The sequence below is a fragment of the Myotis brandtii genome, unplaced genomic scaffold (genome assembly GCF_000412655.1).
Source record: "Myotis brandtii unplaced genomic scaffold, ASM41265v1 scaffold1032, whole genome shotgun sequence".
Taxonomy (NCBI): Eukaryota; Metazoa; Chordata; class Mammalia; order Chiroptera; family Vespertilionidae; genus Myotis; species Myotis brandtii.
This window is the reverse complement of record NW_005353467.1, coordinates 408,602-420,120: the sequence shown is the minus strand read 5'-3', so window position 1 is coordinate 420,120 and position 11,519 is coordinate 408,602.

Here is an 11,519-nt window from a genome sequence, read left to right as displayed (position 1 = left end):
TGCACGCGGAACCCCAGGGGGCCCCACGCCGGGAAATGGGGAGATTGGTTGGAGTGCATTTGAGTTTACTGGTCATCGACTGCATGCCTGCAGTTTTTATGTAAGCCAGGAGTTTTTGTGAAAGGGAACGGCCTCGTGTAAGTCCACCCATGTCACGCGTGAAATCAGTCCACGTGGAAGTGCCAGTTAAGGTTTAGATCCTGCTCGCCGTGTCCAGGTGCAGAACCCGGCGGAAACCAAATTGAGTATCGCCGAGCCGACTTGGCAGGGAGAGATGGATGCTGCGGCCTAGACTGCTGCTACCTGAACACTGCCTGGGGGCACAAGTGACCTAGGATGCCCTTGGTGAAGAAAAACAGATCCAGAGACAGAGAAGCATCGATCAGACCATCAAACCTCAGAGGGAAGGCGGGGAGGGTGGAGGTAAGGGGGAGAGATCAATACCGTAATCAATAAAGAAATTAAAAATAAAATAAAATTACAGTAAAAAAAAAAGAATTTGAAAACTTGATCTTCACAAGAGTTGCCCGAATCATTTAAAATTTTCAAGAGTCTGAGGAAGACCAAAACTGTCTCTGGACAGTTCATAAATATACATTTGACGCAATGGGTCTGTGAGTAAATATTTAAAAATGAAAAAGAAAAAGATGCAGTTGTGGAGACTAAGGCTGGACCCTTCCAGTGTGAGAACAGTTTGCTTTCCATACTTTGAATTTTTTATCATGTGTATGCGTTATATTTATAATTAAGATATAAATTTAAGGCCAGTTATATTCCTCAGCAAGACAGAGACCGGGGACAGTCTGGGAAGCAGGAGATGGGGCTCCACAGCAATGGCCCGTGCTTTGCCCTTTTCCTGTCGGTGAGAAGTCCTGCTAGCGTTGCATTTCATAAACTTGCTGTCTCATCTGGTACTTATTCCTCCAGTCCTCCTCCAGGTGTTTTTCTTTCGCTACGTCCAAAGGCTGAATTATATCACAGAGCCTATGTGTGGGAACATAGGCAGTATTTATCTTACTTCAAATTGCCACAGTTATTTGGGTCTATATTTATACTTTTAATTCATGTCTGCTTATCTCTGCTTCATTATCAAACTTTCAATTATTGTAGCATAATAATATGTTTTACTCTAGTTTCCAAAATGTTTTTATTATTACCTAAACTTTATCCCAGGCGACTTTTAAAATCAACTTGTACAGTTCCAAAAACACTCTTGATATATTCCAAAATACAAAATTGATATTTTATTGGCTTAAGGATTAATTTAGGATCATTGGACATCTTTACAACATTTATCCTCCTCTCTAAGGATGAGCTGGCCTTGCAGTTTAGTGTCTTGCTTTATATTTCTTAGTAAAAGAATAAAGGTTGTTTTACATATAAATCTTGTACATATATTACCAGGTACATTTCTAGTTATTTTATCTTTTTTTGTGACTATTAGAAATAGGTCTTTTCTCTACCACCACCCTTATTTAATTTTGTAAACATTACACTTATTAATTCCAATATAATTTCTAATAAATGAGTTAAATTTATCTGTTTATTTATGCTTATGTTTCTTGTAATTTTTGCCTTGTGCAATTTGGTGTGTATTAGTACATTTTATTAGTCAGGTAGGGCTGCCATACAAAATGCCATAGATGGTGGTTTAACAACCAAAACTTATTTTCTCACAGTTCAGGAGGCTGGGAAGTCCAAGGTCAAGGTGCCAGTTCCCTCTGTCTCTCGTGAGGACTCTCTTCCTGGCTTGTATACGTCCTCCTCACTGTGTCCTCACCAGGCAGGAAAGGGAAAGAGAGAAATCTCTTTCCCTTTTTATAAGCTTGCAGTCATATCAGATTAGGGTCCTACTATTGTAACCTACTTAACTTTTCTTAAATTTTATTTTTCATTTACAGTTGACATCTAATATTATTTTATATAATTTCCGGGTGCACACTTAGTGGTTAGAGAATCATATGCATTACAAAGTGATCCCCCCCCCAATCTTTCATGTACCCACTCTCATTGTATATAGTTATTATAATACTTAACTTTAATTAGCTCCTGAAGACCCTATCTCCATACACTCCACATTGTGATTTAGGGCTTCAACACAGGAGTTTAAGGGGGATACATTTCAGTCTATTGCATACAGCAAGATGAAGAAAGTTAGATCTCCATTGCTGATTGTACTCCTTACAATCCAAATGTCATCATATTCCAATTTTATGTTTTCCCCGTGTTTTTTAAATTTTCTATATGGAAATAATAATAGTACTGCTATTATCAGAATTAAATACAATAATTTCTATAAAGTAAAAATAGCAAATTCAAATCAATAAATTTTCCAGGGAAAACAGCATAAGACCAATGCAAACATTCCACTTAGAATAATAAGGGAAAAAGAACATATTATACAAAAGACATATTTAATATATTTTGAAAGAAGTCTCATTCTAGGCCAAAAGAAAAATTTTGACAAAAAAAAAATTGAAGGAAATGAACTCTATGAAACCACACATCAGAGAATATATTCAAGAAATCAAAAAAGGAATAATGAAACAATGTTACAAGAGAAAAAAGGAACTGAAAAAATAAGGAAATTTTATTTAAAGAAAAACAAAAATCATGCAGATCTTGATTAAGAAGCTAAGGAGCAGAACTGGCATGACAGGAAATTGGATGAGTGACATGGAGAACAATCTTGAGAATGTGGTGGAGATTATCAGAGAAATTAAATTAGTAGAAAAGTGATCGTCTCAGGGAAGAAACAATAAAGACCCAATCTATATATATAAAAGCCGAAGCGACCAGCTGACCGGATGTCAGAGACCTGGTTTCGGCCTGATCCCTAAGGCCAGGCCGAGGGCCCCCACCGGTGCATGAATCCGTGTACTGGGCCTCTAGTATATAAATAATTGGTGTTCCTGAAAAAAATGAACCAAGAAGTGGAATAAAACAAAATTAAAAATATTATTGAAGAAAACTTTCAGTAACCAAAAGAACACCTAAATCTTTAGGATAAAAACATTCATTGTGTTCAAAGTGGATGGTAGGCATTTCCCCAAACACTTCAGATGCTAGAAGATAGTGGAGCAATCTCTCACAGAGTTTTAAAGTAGAAGAGATTTGACCCCATAATTTAATACATGGCCAAGTTATTGCCCAAATATAAAGGCAACATAAAAACAGTCTCCATTGTTCAAAAACTGGAAATGGCATCCAAGTACCCTTCTACACAATGTATGATTACATACATAACAGGCTAAATATAAATAAATTTTAAAGTGTCATAAATGGCCACGAGCATGAATTCATTTAGACATGAACTTACATTTAAATGTAATTCAAATTGCAATTGTAATAATTCTTGGCAAATGCTTTATAATTTAAAGCATTACATTAAACTAGCAGACAAAGACAAATCAATCAGTGATTTTGAACTTTATACAAATGAATGGTGAAAACTTTGAAACATTTTAATCGGGCAGCATTGGTGATTATATTGGTGATGGTGAGGTTATATAATGAAATTTTTGTGTTTAGAAGATAAATCTGGTTGCAGTTGGAGAAGGGATTGGAAGGGATTAAATAGAATCAGAGTGGTCATGTTAAAACTGGAGTTTGACCCATAGGGTTACAGAAAATGGCCAATTTGGAGCACTATTTAGAAAGTAGAATCATCATTGGTGATTGATTTAATGTAGCGGGGTGGGATGGGACAGGTAGAATTTGTGCACCTGTGTAAGTGTTGGTGTCTTGTATTGAGATAGAGGAAAACAGAGTTGACTTTGCAATGAAGATCATGAGTATAATTTTAACACGTAGAATTTGAGATGCCTGACAAGCATCCAGGTAAAAATGACAAAGATGTCACACACACACACACACACCACAGACACACACACCACAGACAAAACCCACTAATTAATATGAATGCAAACCCTCAATAACATTAGCAAATAAAACTTATTTTTTTTATAGAATTGCAAGTAAGTTTTAAAATTAATAGGCAACACTTAACCCATTCTGTAATGGTACCTCACTGTAGTTTTAATGAATTTCCCTATTAAGTTATGATATTGAGTATTATTTCATGTGCTATTTTACATCCATATACTGTGTTTGGTGAAGTGTCTGCTCAAGCTTTTGCCCACTTTTAAAATTTGATTGTTTGTTTTCACATTAATAAATGTATATATTCTAAATACAAGTCCTTTTCAGATATGATTTTGCAAATATTTTCTTCCAGTCTGGAACTCGGCCTTTTTGTTCTATTACTAGTAATGATTTCTTTAATTAGCAGATGTTTTTCATTTTGGTGAAATACAATATATACAAATTTTATTCTCTTATGGGTATTACAGCTAAAAAAAATTTGCCTAACCAAGAGTCACCAAGAATTTTTCTTTTGCAAGAAGAGACTATGTAATTACAGATCTGGCATGATGTACATATCAGTGGAAAAGGAAGACTATCATACATCTTGTCCTGAGACAATTGGCACCAATATGGATAGAAATGAACTGCATTTCTATCTCACACCAAATGCTACAGTCAATTCTAATTTTAAAAATTTAAATAATCAAATTATAACCTTTTATAAGATAATAAATTTATGTCTTTGGGCAGGAGAGGGCATGTTAAGACTAAAAACCACAGAGAAAGAAATTGATGGATCTGATTACATTAAAACTGGGAAATTATACTTCTCAAAAAAACAAATACCACATAGAAAGTAAAAATATAAAGCCTCAACAGGAAGAAGCTTTTTATAGTACATATTGCCAACAAAGCATCTATAATAATAAAAGCGTAATATGCTAATTAGACTGGACGCCCTTCCAGACGAAGCCACAGCAGCGGGGACTGAGCCCCTTGAACGAATTTCGTGCACTGGGCCTCTAGTATAATATAACTGACGATGCTTAACTATAGACTATGTCCCCTCAAAATTCTTATGTTGAAACCGAATCCCCAATGTGATGGTATTTGGAGGTAGAGTCTTGGGAGATAATTGGGTCATGGGGGTGCTCATGGGTGGGATTAGTGCTCTCCCCCTCCTGTAAACACACAGCTAAAAGATGGCCATCTATGAACCAGGAAGTGGTGCCATGATCTTGGACTTCCCAGCCTCCAGAACGGTGAGAAATGAACATCTGTGGTTTATAAGCCACTCGGTCTATGGTATTTTTGTTATAACAGGGCCAACAGACTAAGACAATCCTAGAATTTGATTTAAAAAAATACAGTTGAAAAAATGGGCAAAAAGTTGAATAGATATATCTTCAACAAGGAAATGAAAATTACTACTAAACACATGGAATTTCTCAATTTCATTAGTAATTGGTGAAATAAAACATAAGACCAAACCGTGATACCATTTAACACCCACCAGACTGGGCTTTCAAACACTCACAGTGTATCTGAGATGGAATGGGCTGCCTGAATTTCAAATTCCCAGAAGTGTACAAGCATGTTTAGGCAGACTTTTATTGGAGATTTTATAGAAGACATTGAAATTGGTGAAGATGGTGACATTAAATGATCCTTACAGTTCCTTCTATCCTAGGACTCAAATTCCTGCTGCTGGTTGCAGGCGATAGAGACAGTTCTGGACTGGTGTAGTGTACATAGGCAGTTATGTTTTATTTCAAATCACTATAAAAACTGGTGTAGCTCACTTTATTATTTTTCCTTAATCACTTGTTTTCAGAATAATAACTAGGTGCCCTAGCAACCAGTTGCCTTTATTTTGTATCATTCCTTTCAGTTTCTTTTTGATGCCCAAATGACCCTGAATGACTGTCTTGAAGTTGGGCTATGGGTCTCTGATACAATCCCAGTGGCCAGATAGCTTTCTTTCATTCTGACCCCACAACTGCTCCAGGTTTATCTTGAAGATTCCCTGGCCCGGGCATGAAATTAACCACTTCTCCAAAGACCTCTGTGGCCTTTTAGTGCGAAAAGGTGTCCTTCACATTAAAAAATCTGGATTCAGACAGCTCATACCTGGATGGTGCATTGACCACCTACAAACTGAATCACGACTGTAACAGTGACTTAGCATGTACTGTTGTCAGCTCACAAGCCCATAAGTAAAACATCAGGGCTTATCAGACAAGGTAAATGGGATGTGACAAAGTGCAAAAGAATCAAAGCACAGCGTGGCTTGCCTGGTTACAAAACTCAGGATTTATCAGACAAGGTAAATGGGATGTGACAAAGTGCAAAAGAGTTACAAAACTCAGGATTTGAAGGAGAAGCAAACGCATTGACTCAACATTTATTAAGCACCTACTAAGTGCAAATCCCAGTGCTGAGCACCAAGTGGTTGGTGACGGAGTAAGCCTCTTCTCAAAGACAGAAAGCCTCAGACATTTCTAAAACCTCCAAGAAGGACCTGGCTTAGTGAGGAAACCTTGTGACCCATACGCCATCAGTTCATCCTCGGGCCCTTTGCTACCACCACTTGGGAGTCTACTATTGAGAGAAAAAACAGGAGTATTAGTCTCTTAAATTATGCCCCCCCCCCACTCCTCCCTACTCACTCTGGAGCAGCTCTTAACTCTGCCACCAGCCCAGTACTGCATGGCTGTGGCCACACCAGCCCTCAAAGACCAAAGATGTAAAGTGCTTGTCCACAAAGCTGGATGCTGAAAGCGTACACCCTTCCTAATCCACTTCCTCCCACCTCCGGCTTCCGCTTCCCCCTCCCAAGCAGGATCTTTACTTCCAGACTTGCCTCCCACCCAGGAAGCTGGCACCTGGTGTCAAACCCCACCAGCCTGCCGTCCTGCAGCAGCAAGAAGCTGAATGAGAGCCAGCGTGGCCGCCTCGTGGACTAGACTCACTGAGCAAGTCATTTCCCTTCCTGAGCTCCTCTTCCCAGCCGTCAGCCGAGAGTGACAGCCAACACACACCTCGCCTGCCTCTCAGAGTCTTTGTGGGAAGCGCTGTGAAGTCACAGAGAGGAGATGCTTTGTGATGTGAAAGTGCTGTGCAAAGGTTAGTTGATGCCGTTATCATGATTCTCATGGAACAAAGAGGCCTACACTCTAAATCTAAGCCTTGGGGGGGAAAAGTGTGTGTGGTTTTTTTTCATTCATTTTACAAATCACACCTCTCTTCTCCCCCACATCTTTGGTTAAAATTTGGGGCCCTGTAGTTAGATTGGCAAGGTTCAAATTCCAACTCCACTACTTGCTAGCTATGTGGATTACATGGTCCCTCTCTATCTCAGCCTTCCCCTTTGTAAAATGAGGGTGAGAATAGCACCTCCCCAAATAAGACACTCAGTATAGTACCTGGCAGCATGAAGCCCCCAATAAATGTTAGCTAACATCACGTGCATAATTAATTAACATTTTCTGGTATTGGGTTTCCATCATACCGGGCATTTTCCCTGGTTAAGATCTTTTAACTCTTAGAGGCACTTTCTTGAATATTGATTGCAGTTCTCACATACATTTTGAGAGAGAGAGAAAGAGAAAGAGAGAGAGAGAGAGAGAGAGAGAGAGAGAGAGAGAAGAGAGAGAGAGGAGAGACAATTCCATGTAGGAGACATTTGAAATTGGGCTTTCTTCTCTGTAAAATTTAGCAACAATATATATTTCCTGGGGCTGTTGTAAGAATAAATGAGGTAGAATATGTAAAATTTCTTAGCACAGAGTACCTAGAAATTATTCGTTCCCTGTCTCCCCAACTCTGTGTTAACACAAATCCTTGTAGGAATCACACATGTGAAAGTGAACAAAACTGGCAAAATCTCGCAATGCGCCACCTGCAGTGGCAGACACAGACAATAAACCAGGAGGGAGGAAGGACAGAAGCCAATGCCGGACGGTGGTAAGTGCCTTGAAGAAAGCTCATGCGGGTGAAGGGAGAGGGGGTGACGGGACCCTTACAGATGGGGCCGAGGACAGGTCTTCCTGAGGAAGATGATGACGCTCAGACCCCTGGGAGTGAATTGTTCAATCAGGGCTCATAGAGTTCACTCTTGTGATTAATAATCTTGGGATGAAAAATGTCAGCCTGAGTATGAATTGTTCTCCCTATTGAAAAAAAGAGCACCAATAACAAATATAACAAGTCTATTTGGATCTTGTCCTCCATGGATTAAAATGTATCCTTGTACTTAATCAAAACGTCCATCAGCCTTGTCTTCCTAAGTAAAACAGAGGTCTTAAGCTGAGCCCCAGCGGGTAACCTGTGCAGCCTTTAGGAGAGCATAACCTTAGGGAAAGTGGTGCGGGTGCCTCACCCCACTCTCATGTTACAGCCTTCGGGGCAGAGACACCCGGGAGCACACAAAGGGAGAGGGTGAGAACAAGGTCCCCCCACAGGCTGGCCACAGACTGAAGAAGCTGCCCTAAGCTGTCCACATTATCCTTCCAGCAGGACACTTTCGGATATACAGGAGCTTCTTAAGACTTAGTCTTTATCCTCTTATTCTTCCTGGAACAGGGAAAATGGCAGCTAAACAAGCAATGGGCTGGGAGGAGCTGGTAACATCCACCCTGAGGGGAAGTCAGCCAAAACTAAGAGGTCCGTCTATCGCAGGGCAGGGTGGGGAGATGGGGCTTCTGGACAATCGATTTGTTTTTCTTTCTCTAAATCTCTGATGAATGTTTTCTCTTTAATAGTCAGTGGTAGTCAGTGTTTAATTATACACGAGAAACTGCAAAGGGCTATAAATGTTAGAAACTGACCAAAAGAAGGTGTGGTCCTACAAAACCAGAGGAAAATGACTAATCAGATAGACCTGTCCCTAGTCACGTCCTTGGCCAGCCAGGGCACCAGGGCCGTGCTGTCCTGCGGGGGAGTCACACTAGTCCTGCTGCAGTTAGGGCTTTCTGTAGGCACACCACAAGTTCCACTCTGTGAGTCAGGGATCATGCGACCAGTTTCTGGGGAAGTTAGAACCGCTCTCTTGAGCTTAGGCTCATGCTGCCTATCAGCCTTGCCAACCTCAAAAACCATATCTTCTCAGCAAGCTGCAAGCTCTTCAGTAACTCAACATACCTAAGATCTATTTACAGCTTCTCTGTGCCTGGCATCATGCTGGAGACGGAGGGTCAAGTAAGGTCTGCTCCCTGTTCTCAGACTTTCAGAATATGCTGGGAGAGATGGAGACAGAGTGGCAATGCTCCAAAACATGGGCATGAACAAACATGTGGGAGCTCAGAAGAGGTGCAACTAATTCTGTCTGAGGGATTCAAGGAAGGCTCCATGGAAGAAGCAACACTTGTGCGGGTTCTTAGAAGAGGAGATTGGGAGACTGGGAGAAAAGGATAAGAAGGATCAAGGGGAGGAGATAGGCCAGGATTTCACGGGTGTAAGAAAAGGTAGTGTTCAGGAAGAGCACCCTGAGAAAAAAGACACCTACCAAGACTAGCTCCTGGTAGCTAACTGCGCTAAAATTATAAAACAGAGCCTAGCAGCCAGTTCTAAACAGAGGCCACTTACACAAACTGTACTTCGGGGAGAAGCCTGCACTAAACTGTCTGCCTCCAGCACTGAGCTGCCGGCCTGCACTGTATTCCTGCCACCTGAGCCAGCCCTTGTAAAGGAGATCCTGAAATTGTACGTCAACCACGAAGACTGAGGCTTTCCCTGTCCGGTCGGAACTGTGCACTATATCCCCATCAGCATCTTCACTGACAAATCAGAGCAGCTGGATTCTGATCAAACTGCAAGGATTTGGAGTCTTCATTTGCATGAGGATGGACCAGAGACCAGGGACAGGGGCTTCTGTCTGCATAAGTCAGCTCCCCTCTGGCGGTCTTTCCACCAAAGACTGAAAATGGAATTTCCCCAGCTGAAGCTCAAACACAGAAGGCATCTCAGAAGGTGTCTTGCCAGACCAGAGCACAATAGACAGAGCAGAGCAGGCAGAGCAGAGCTGTTTAGCCCCAGGGCTGCCTCCTGGCCATGCTGTTCCACATCTGTGCTGTATCTTAATTGACCTTATGGGTGTGGGTTTATTTCTGGGCTCTCTATTCTATTCCATTGATCTATATGTCTGTTTTTATGCCAGTACCATGCTGTTTTAATACTATGGTCTTGTAGTATCTACACTAATAAAAGACAAAGATGCTAATTGACCATACCTTTGCTAAGCCCATCAGCCAATCAGAAGAGTATGCAAATTAACCCAACAAAGATGGCCGTTAAATTTGCATACTGCAGGTGGGGTGGGACAACGCGATCCGCCACTCACCCAGCCGCCATCCGGGCCTGCCATCTGCGACCCAGCGCAGGATCCGGGCCTGCCATCTGTGACCCGGGGAGGCGGGGCAGGCACCGCGGGATCGGGCCTGCCATCTGCCACCCAGGGAGTGGGCCTAAGCCAGCAGGTGGTTATCTCCTGAGGGGTCCCAGACTGTGAGAGGGCACAGGTCGGGCTGAGGGACCCTCCCTCCCCTGGCCAGTGCACAAATTTTTGTGCACCGGACTACTAGTCCTATATAATAAAACTCTAATATTCAAATCGACTGAATGGCAGAACAACAGGTCACTATGACACGCACTGACCACCAGGGGGCAGATGCTCAATGTAGGATGCTCACGGCTGGTGAGCACAGGGGCAGTGGCAGGAGCCTCTTCTGCCTCCACGGCAGCATTAAGGACCCCTTGGGGGATGTCCAACTGCCAGCTTAGGCAGGGGGAGTGGACCTAAGCTGCAGTCGGACATCCCCTGAGGGGTCCAAGACTGTGAGAGGGTGCAGGCTGGGCTGAGGGACCCTGCCCCCAAGGGCATGAATGTCGTGCACCAGGCCTCTAGTACTTTGATATTTGTCCCTGATCTTAAGAAAAACATTTTCCCCCAATTGAGTATGATGTTGGTTATGGGTTTGTCATATATGGCACTTATTGTGTTGAGATATGTTTTTTCTAGTCACTTTGCTTAGACTTTTTATAATAAACTAGTTTCCCAGTGCACGAATTCGTGCACATTGAAAGGAAATTAATTAGAAGAAATATTTTAATATTGCTATGTACCCTTTCTCTATAATAGAAGTGTGAACCAAATTCACAATTGACAATGACAAATCAAAACACACCTGTGCAATTGGTGCCAGCAAGAGCTTTATATGTATCGCACATGTGCGAGTCAATTTAGACTTTCATATATATAGAATAAACTTGCTTAATTAGACCTGCTTTCTGATGTAGCTAAACTTTTTCCAGCCCAGTGAAGCATCCCAACTTCTCTTTCAGGTAATTGTCAGCAAAACAGGAGTAAATATCAACACAAAGCAGATTATTATTGTAGATCATGCAGGAAGAACAAAGGGTAAAATATTTAACTGCAGCAGTGTTTGACTATATTCTGCGCAGTGAGAAAACCTGAAGTCATTTTCAGGGTCCACCATTTCTTACTTCTTTTCAGTTTCTAAGCTTTCAAAATCTCTGTTTTCCGGCTAATGAAAAGCAAATAGGATTCCACTGAGGCTCCTATCTACCTACTCCAGGACTTCTGTGAGGATCAAGTGAGATGAGGCACAGGAAAACACTTCACAGACATTTGG